We start from the raw sequence: 8661 nt of genomic DNA on the forward strand, positions 1-8661 counted from the left end.
GCCAAGGTGGCAGGGAAGGATGATGCAAAGTCACTTGAAGGGCTGATACAATTTGACAAATTAAGAGCAAATACCTTGGGCTAGAAGGATCAGCTGAATTAGAAGTTATCACAACATGTGAGCTTTGACATCAGTTTCAACGTTTGGCCTTCTATTTTATTCCATTTGTAATCCCTTTCGGTCTTCCTACGCATTTGTACCTTTTCTGCAGTAAATGATCTTTATCCAATTCCAAATAAAAGTACAAAGCAGAAGTAGCAAAACTCTGCTTAACCCCAACTAATCTGGGGAGTATGGGAAACATGCAATTTTCATGTGTTCTTTCCTAAACTAAGCTCAGTGATTAAGGCGAGGAATACATTGTCAATGGCCTTGAACACAAAGGTCCTTTTATTAGCAGAGTGGAGAACGATACATATGTGCTCCCTGTGCACTCAAAATCCACTGAAGGTGTGATAGAAAAACAAAGAACTGTAGGGAAAGGCTGAAATGACACAATAATATCTAAGAACTCTGCAAATGTAGACGCTCTGTGCTCTCAAAGAATGTTGCTGTTTACAAATTCTCCCGGTAATGTCTGCTGCCTTGCATTTGTGACATTCTCATATCCTTAATGGGTATAAGCATGAAAACAAAAGAAATACATAGCACTGGAAACATCAATTACATAATTGCATGTACAGCTGACTCAAAAAAAAAAACCTTGACACAAATAGGCATTTTCTCATTAAAATCTTTAGTTTATTCCAAAGCCATTTTTATCATCAATAACAACAAAGTTTCAACAAGATGTTGTGAACAGCTAGTTTTGTCTTAGCTAATCATCACCTCTTCCCACACCCAGAAACAGCCAGCGATGGATGGGAAGGAGATCTGAAGCTATGATGTTACCATCTGTGCCAGAAAAAATTGTTTGGAAATGTATTAAACAGAATTGCAATAGCTGTAAATGACTTGTAGGCTTATAATGTCTCTGTAGTATTTCATAATTTTGAAATTAAAACCATGTGCTTAAAAAAACAAAAGATGCGCGTGCTGCCTGAATGGCACATAAACACACATGTAGAGAGCTGTTGCTTCTCCTGTCTTATTCGTCCTGTTAATACGCCTGAAGTCAGAAAATACACGAAGAGTAGCAATGCAGTAAAACTAAGCATTATGACCTACATTCTATTTACAAAAGAATAGCATGTCTACAGTTTTTGCAAAACAATGACTTTCTTTTCCTGTGAGGAAAAGTGCCTTTTTCCTATATACTGTGCCTTTTTATCACAAAAGAGATACTCATTACTTCCATGGCATAAATGACTTGAAAACACAACTAGATCCCTGGACTACAATTCTGAGGTCACTGGCATAAAACATTTCTTCCATCTTCCTAACAGTAATTTTCTTAAAGCTATTACTAAAATGAGAACAATTACATACAGTTTTAAAACATTTGTGTGTCAGAAAACTGCTTATCAGTGTCTAGACACTGCCTTCCATAAAATTCATGGATCCACATGTTGCCTCTGAATGCTGGGTTTAGCCTTTGGATCTTCGATTTAGCTGACAGATGTGTATAATCTCAGACCATTGGTTAGCTCCCTCATAGCTAAATAGCTCTTCAGATACATGTGCCAAAACTATTCCAGCTGAGGGAGCAAATTCAGTTCATCAAATTTCCTCCAAATCTCAATGCTTTAAGTGGCAGCTTAGTAAGGATAAAAGCTCTTCCTCTAGTCCAACTTTATTCCTCTTGCTTGATCCAGAATCCAATTCTATTTTGTTCCAGGGGTCACCAATGTCACAAATGTTTGAGTTCATGCCCTCAACCATGAGGGCTTTGTTTGCAAGAATCTAAAATAGAGTTTAGCCCATAATATTTAGCTTTTCTTGCTGGAACAACTGTTAGGCTGGATAAATAACAATTTTGAAGTAATATAATCAATGAAGTATAACAGAGTAAATGATGCAAAGCAACAGTTATATGGAAGAGCCACGTAGTGGGAGATGACAAGGTATTTTGTTCTATGACAATCAGATTATAACAGCTCTGAAGATTGTAAAGGTTTATTTTGTTCCCTGCTCAGGTTCACATTTCAAAAACATAAACTCACATAGAAGACTGTGCATGAAAGCAAATTTTGTACATGATTATGCTCACATCAAAAAATAATTAACATCAAGCGCTCCCCTTGTCAGATATTGAAGTGCTGCTTAAAATTAGAAGTCAGAAACCCAGAAAACAGCTTCTTTTTTGAGGCAATGATTCTTACATTAAATCTAAGAAAACTAATGATTATAAATAAATAAAATTTCAGTTATAACACAAAGGCTTGATCTTCACTGTTGAGGACTGAAGTAATATTAATAGCAGATTAAGTTTCTCAGTACGTGACTAGGCATATGATTAAATTTCTTTTGGTTTTGGTTAAGACTTCCACTGCTGGCATGCAACAAGCGTGCTCCAACAGCGGTACAGACACGTGAAATTAAATACTTCCCATTCACCTGCTCCCTTGCCCCTGAGAGAGAAGACCTTGCACTGTGTACTTCTGGGGCAGCAGCCCCAGCACAGCACAGGTTTTGGTTGAGGGCAGCTGTGGGTGGCCTGGCCCCACTCCACCTGCAGGTGTAGCCTGGTTTCTTGTGGCAAAGGCTTAAGAGTGAGCCAGGTGGCACACAGGAGCAATCTAGGGGGCAGGATGGTTTGTTACCTGCTGTTACAAAGAAGGCTAAAGGCTGCTCGTGGTGAAGGCAGCTGGGGACTTGTTCTGATCCTACTGCACCATCAAAAAAGCTGCAGGAAGAGGCACTTCAGCGGCAGCTCCTGCTCCTGCTGCAGAGCCCAAAGCAGGAGGGGTGACTGCACTGGTGCACACACCCCAGGTTAGGTGCCCAGTTCACTGGCATCGCCCCAGGGCACCTGAAAGAAGCCTAAAGGGAACAAAGAGAGAATGAAAATCTGATCAGTCAATGACTGAGACTGAACACATATGGGATCTGAACAAAAAGCTGCCTTTTCATATAAATACCCTACCTTCAGTTCAGCAGACGAGTACAGCTTCTTCACAAGCCTGATGGGGATCTAATTATTGTTGATAAACCCATCGCTGGGGCAGCAGAGAGCAGGCTTCTTGCAGCCCCTGCAAATTACCACCTGTTGACTTCACTCCTCTCCATGGCTCAGGGAAAATTCAAGGCATAATTTTGTCTCTGTCCCACAAGTCAGGGCACAGATCCAGACTCAGCTCAAGCCTCTGGAATTTGTGACTGCTGAATTCAGGAAACCTTGTTCCAGCAATTACAGATATTATTATAATAGGAAACAAAAATGCTTTTTTCTGTGGTGGCATAGTTCTACTGAATGCCTTCCCTCCAAAATCTTTCCCAACTCTCATACACTTTCTATCATGCACATGCACTCATTTAAAAAAAAAAAAAAAAAGCATATTCAAAAATCAGAATTCTGTAAATCTCAGACAAATCCAGCCCTACCAACTCTCCTCTGCTCTGTTGCCAGCTCAGCAACTAACAGTTTCCTCATCAGTGGTGGACCCAGGGTAGAACAGACCCGCCACTATAAGCAGAGTCTTGAAATAAATGTTTATCATTTAAAGAGAGAAAATAAATTACTTTAAAATGGTTTTCACCAGCCAGGCTCAATGTGTCACCCAACTCGTATAAAAATGGATGTTTCTACACAATTACTTGTACCCTGGACTCAACTGCTTCATCTAATAATCGATACCTCCCACTCGCACAGGTTTGCCTAAGTTCTTTAGCCTCTTCTACTAGTTAGACTGTAAAAATTATGTGTGTGGATCTGTAGGAGTCGACATACACGTATACATCCAGGACAATGTTTATTCAGAATAAATGAGTTGGCCCTAAAGGAAATGAATTAGCTGGGTGGATAATTCATAATTCAAATACTTCTAGAACGCCTGAGAAAAACAACATCAGAGATAATACTTGTGAGTGAAACGCCTTTTTTCAGGCATTAGTTCTCAAAACTCATACAGCCTGCTTAAACAGAAAAGAACAAAATGTCTCAGCCATATTTCACTTAATCCACTGAAAAAGGCTCATACGATAGAAATGTTTTTATTTTCCAAGCAGCTCCACAGACAACTACCTTAATCTCATTTTGGAAAGTCAAAACTTCTAAAAAGATCCAAGATCTGGAAATATGAGGGCACAGAAGGGGTTTTCATAACAACAATCGCTTTTTTCCCTACATTCATTCTTGATATGGCTTTCATTTACACTAGCATATAACCCCTCAATGAGACATTTCTCCCTCTGAATTCAGACACTGAAACATTTTATAAGCACTCACCCTGTTCCCAGAGCACAGGTGAACAGCTTGCTTGTAGACACAGTCCATTTAAAACAGAGCTGAAAGTGCCAAGTGAAATTACCAAACTCGTGTTCCACAAGTTTCGCATTCAAAGAACACAATTGGTCATCAGCCACCATTAAGGCAAGCGCATAAAACTCATAATTTTAATTTAGTTTTGCGCATTGGGCTTACTTATCACTATTACTGAATATTTTAGAATGTGAAAGCAGCAAGAGTGTCAGGCATTGTGTAAATATTGTGCAGCTACATTAACTAGCAGCCAGCCTCTACCCCGAGCAGTATCTACAATACTGCGGATGTAATCTGCGCTGCAACAGGCGGGGGCAGGCAAAAGGCAGAATCAGTGCAAGTGGACGAGGTGAGGAACCGATGCCCGAAGGCTAAGCGTCCCGGTACAGGCGTGCTACCTCGGGAACGGAACTCAGCGCTCCCAGCCCTACTGGTGGTTACCGAACTGGTCTCACTGAGGGTTCCTCTCCGAGCGCTGGCACGCCGCGATACGGCAAAGCACTCATCAGGGGCAAATCGCAGGTTTGCTGTCGCCCCGGGGTGAACCATCAGGCCCGAGGAGGCGGCTGATGAGAACTTAGTCCGCAGTCACCCACAGCGCCGCCCCCTCACATCAGTTCCCGCACTCGAGATTTTAGCGCGGCCCAAGTCAGACCCGGGAGCCCGAAAGGTTTCACGTTTTGCAGCTGTCCCAAAAGGGACCACGAGGCAGGGGCCGGACCCTGGAGGGGTGCTTTGCTGCTTGGGGTCCGGAAGCAGGGGCGTACGCCCTGCAGGCCCTGCTGCCCTCCGGCGCCCCGGCCCGCGGCGGCTCGGCACCGCCGGGGCGGCACGGGCGGCCCGCAGAGCCAAACCCGGCGGGGTTCTTTCCCTGCTCCCTCCCTCCCTCCGCCTACACCGAATACCTGCTGGCACGGTCCGCATTTTGCCTCGGCTAAACAGTGGCAAAATATTATTCACCCGACACAAGAAAACTATGGTTTTTAGCGTCGTTTCCGCCCCTCAGCGCCCGAAGCCCGGCCGCGCCGGAGGGAGGCGCGCGGGCCGGCGGCGGGCCGGGGCGCGCGGCGGGCGCGGTCCGAGGGGCCGCAGCGCCATCTGGTGGCCGCCGGGGAGGCCGCAGGCTGCGGCCCGCGCCGCTCCCCCCGCAAGACGTGTGCGAGAGCTGGGGGAATTTAACCCAAGTTGTCCTGCGAAACCTCTTTGTGAGACTTTCAATGCTGGGACCGCACTTATAAAAAGTATGCGCAATATGTAATTCTGAAGTTCCTGGGGTTTTTTCTCTTCTGTTTCTGATCAAACCTATTCCATTTGCCGTTTTTTTTTATTTATTCTTACCTATGTTCTAATTTTATTAATATAATTTGCTGTTCCGGTCTAAGAAAACACAAGATTTTTTTTAGTTTTATGTATGTGAAGGCAACACATGCTAAGCTATAAAATACACACAGGTGAAAAACACCAGTTTGTGTTGTCAAAAATATCCTTTGCCTTTGATGGTAAGATGTTCTTATTATCCACCATAGCTCGTTTGCAGCTAACATCTTTCTAAGGAAGATAGTTTTGTTTACATCTTTTCTATATTAAAGAAAAGGGGATGCTTACTACAATAAAGCACCTTCTGAATTAGGAAAGCTGCTTGTCATTTTTATCAAGCAATGTGTATCTTAATTTTCAACCTAAATTTTGTTTAATACCAATGGCGATATCTGTTTAGGGGGGGAAAAAAAGAAAAACTAGATAATTTTTTTTTCTTTTAAAGATAAGATTAGGATTATATACCACCAACTATTAATCACCTTGTGACTATGATTTTGCAACGGATCAGCAAGGACGTACAGGCCCAGAAGAACAAGGAGACGAATCACAGCTTGAATGCTAGGCAGTTGCTTGGGGATAAGGGTAACACTTTCAGTGTGGCCTGGAGCATGTTTTGATGCACCACACGATATATCCTCAAGGTGAACTCTGCTGATTCTGTCACCTCAGGCTTCTTTGTAGTTTGCGAGTTCAGAAGATGTGGGTTCCTGCCGGTGAACCTGGCTTTGAGGAGTGCACGCTCATATACAGGGTAGACATGACTGAGTCAGGACAAAGCAGAAGCAAAGGCTTGTAGTGCCCAGTGTAACTTCTCCCCATTATAGCCCTTCTGCTACAGACAGTGCCCCAGGCCCAGCCTTACGTCAGGGAATATAGTCCTTGATAGAGGAGGGGGTGCAAGACCAATGTGGTTAAAGCACCAAAGGTGCAGACAGGGTGAGGCAGGGCACCAGGCCCTTGTGCATCCTCAGCACGATGGGCCACTCTGCTGGCTGGTGGGAAAGAATTACGTGCACATAAGCATCATGTAATCTTGCTTTTAGTATTCTCAAAGCATCATTTTCTTCAAGAAATATTCTTAATCCTCCACTTGACTGAAAACTAGGAAAAAACATGGTACCTGCTTATCTGAAGCGACTGTGCTGTTGGCAGGCTGAGAGGTTTCCAGCTCCTCAGGAGGTACCCAGCCTACTAATGACCTGCACAAAGGCCCACTCAGTGCCTTGCAGAGCAGTTCTTTTGCCACCCAATAGCCACGGTCATTCGAGATCAGTCAGCAGGAAAAAAAAACGTTGGCTGTCTTTGAGTGATATGATAAAATATAAGGAGCTGGAGGTTTTGATAAAGCATAGAAGGGTTCACATGGAAGAAAAAAAAAAATATTTGACTCAGAATTTCTCTGCGTATTTAGGCAATGACCCCTGGCATATTTGAAATTACTAACCCATGAGCACCAGGAGCACCTACTATCTCAGAGACGGATTTGTTAAATTCCCCAGACAACAGCATTGAAGTGTACATAGCTGCTAACAAGATGGGCAAACTGGACCCAGTGTGAGAAGGCAGGCAGCCCACGGGGTACCAGCTGTAAAATCACAGGACTGCAAAAAAGAAAATGTGGCCTGTAATGTACATACTGCATCAGCTGATATGAAGGCATTAATGAAGTAAAAACCTCTTTGGTCCCTCTTCACCAGGAAATACTGCTTAACTCCAACCAAAAATTATGACTCATTAGACTCATCTCATCAACTGAAAAAGAGGATTTTTCGTGGAAATTTCTACCTTGAAAATTCCCTCTTTTTTGCTGAAGTATTTTGAACATAGAGACAGAGAGGGACAGACTGTGCAAGATAGCATTAGCACTTGCGCTTTGGATCAGCTGAAGGAAAGAACAGATAATCTGGTAAAATAAAAACATCATCAGTAAATCTACATATGTATATATCAAAATATATACATACATGCACAGTAGGCAGACATGTGTATATGTAAGTCATTTATACTTATGTAGTTTAGATATTGTAGCTGTGCAAGTCTATTACTGGTATGCTGGCTTCACATTAATGGCAAAAACTGCAAGAGCAGCGCAGTACGGTTAGCCTGCTCATCGAGCTGTGAGGAGCCTCAAGTTCCCAGTCTTCCTCCTTAACTTGTTGCTGTATACTAAGCCATGTGAAATGTATGATATTGTATGAAATTTGATGTCACGCTCTCAGCCAGATGCAGAATAAAAATTGTTGTGTTTCTAAGAGTTTTGCACAATGTCCCCAACGCTAAATGACTTTTGAGAGTAAGAACTGCTACAGATGAGCTAAAGAACTAGTCTAGTTAGTTTAAAGACTAGAACAAACCCTCATCCTCAGTAAATCGATAGAGGGGTGATCGTGTAAGGCACCCTGTCAAAAAAGTTTCACTGACAAGTTATTTGTAGATGATTTTCAAAGCTAAATTCAAGGATATAGCAATCTACTCCTTGGCAGTTCACGAATGAAAGACACAAAAATAGCAAGCTAAATTTGTTGACTATGCTATTTGTGGGCCTTATTATCCCCGTGGTAATGTCATTCAGTTACAGAGATGTACTCTATATATATACGTGCAAATTACATACATGCGCGTTTATGTTCTTGCCCACACTTTTGTATCACAAAATACCTCGAGATCACTGCGCCTATCCTTTTTTACAAATAGGATGCCCTTAGAGGAAACGTAGGCATCTCCCTATAGTCTTTCATCTCACTGAATGCATACATGTCTGAAAGCTTTTCAGGATTAGGGCCAATACGCCATTTTAACAGCAATGTGCAATCACACATGGCAAGTAGATCAGCAACTGAATGCTATAATGGCCTTTTGAGCAAGGGGCTGACTCAGCCTCTTCCACAGCCTGTCGTGCAGGGTTTGCTGTCCAACTCCATATCCCCCATTCTGGTGCACCATTCCAGTGGTGACAGGTTTCTGGGTGACTGTTCTGTGGC

The 8661-nt window shown here is 42.9% G+C and overlaps 1 long non-coding RNA gene across 2 annotated transcripts; it reads right to left on the bottom strand.

Annotated features, from left to right (window-relative positions):
• Positions 1–715: 715 nt before the first annotated feature.
• LOC135314991 (uncharacterized) lies at positions 716–5403 on the bottom strand. Of its 2 annotated transcripts, none has more exons than XR_010374408.1 (4): positions 5266–5403; positions 4328–4386; positions 3026–3131; positions 716–2922 (listed from the first exon to the last, which is right to left on the bottom strand). It is a non-coding gene; the product is annotated as an uncharacterized LOC135314991 (long non-coding RNA). The 2 variants fall into 2 exon arrangements; XR_010374407.1 differs by having other exon boundaries at positions 3026–3276.
• Positions 5404–8661: the final 3258 nt, after the last annotated feature.

This window comes from Phalacrocorax carbo, chromosome 9 (assembly GCF_963921805.1).
Source record: "Phalacrocorax carbo chromosome 9, bPhaCar2.1, whole genome shotgun sequence".
NCBI lineage: Eukaryota > Metazoa > Chordata > Aves > Suliformes > Phalacrocoracidae > Phalacrocorax > Phalacrocorax carbo.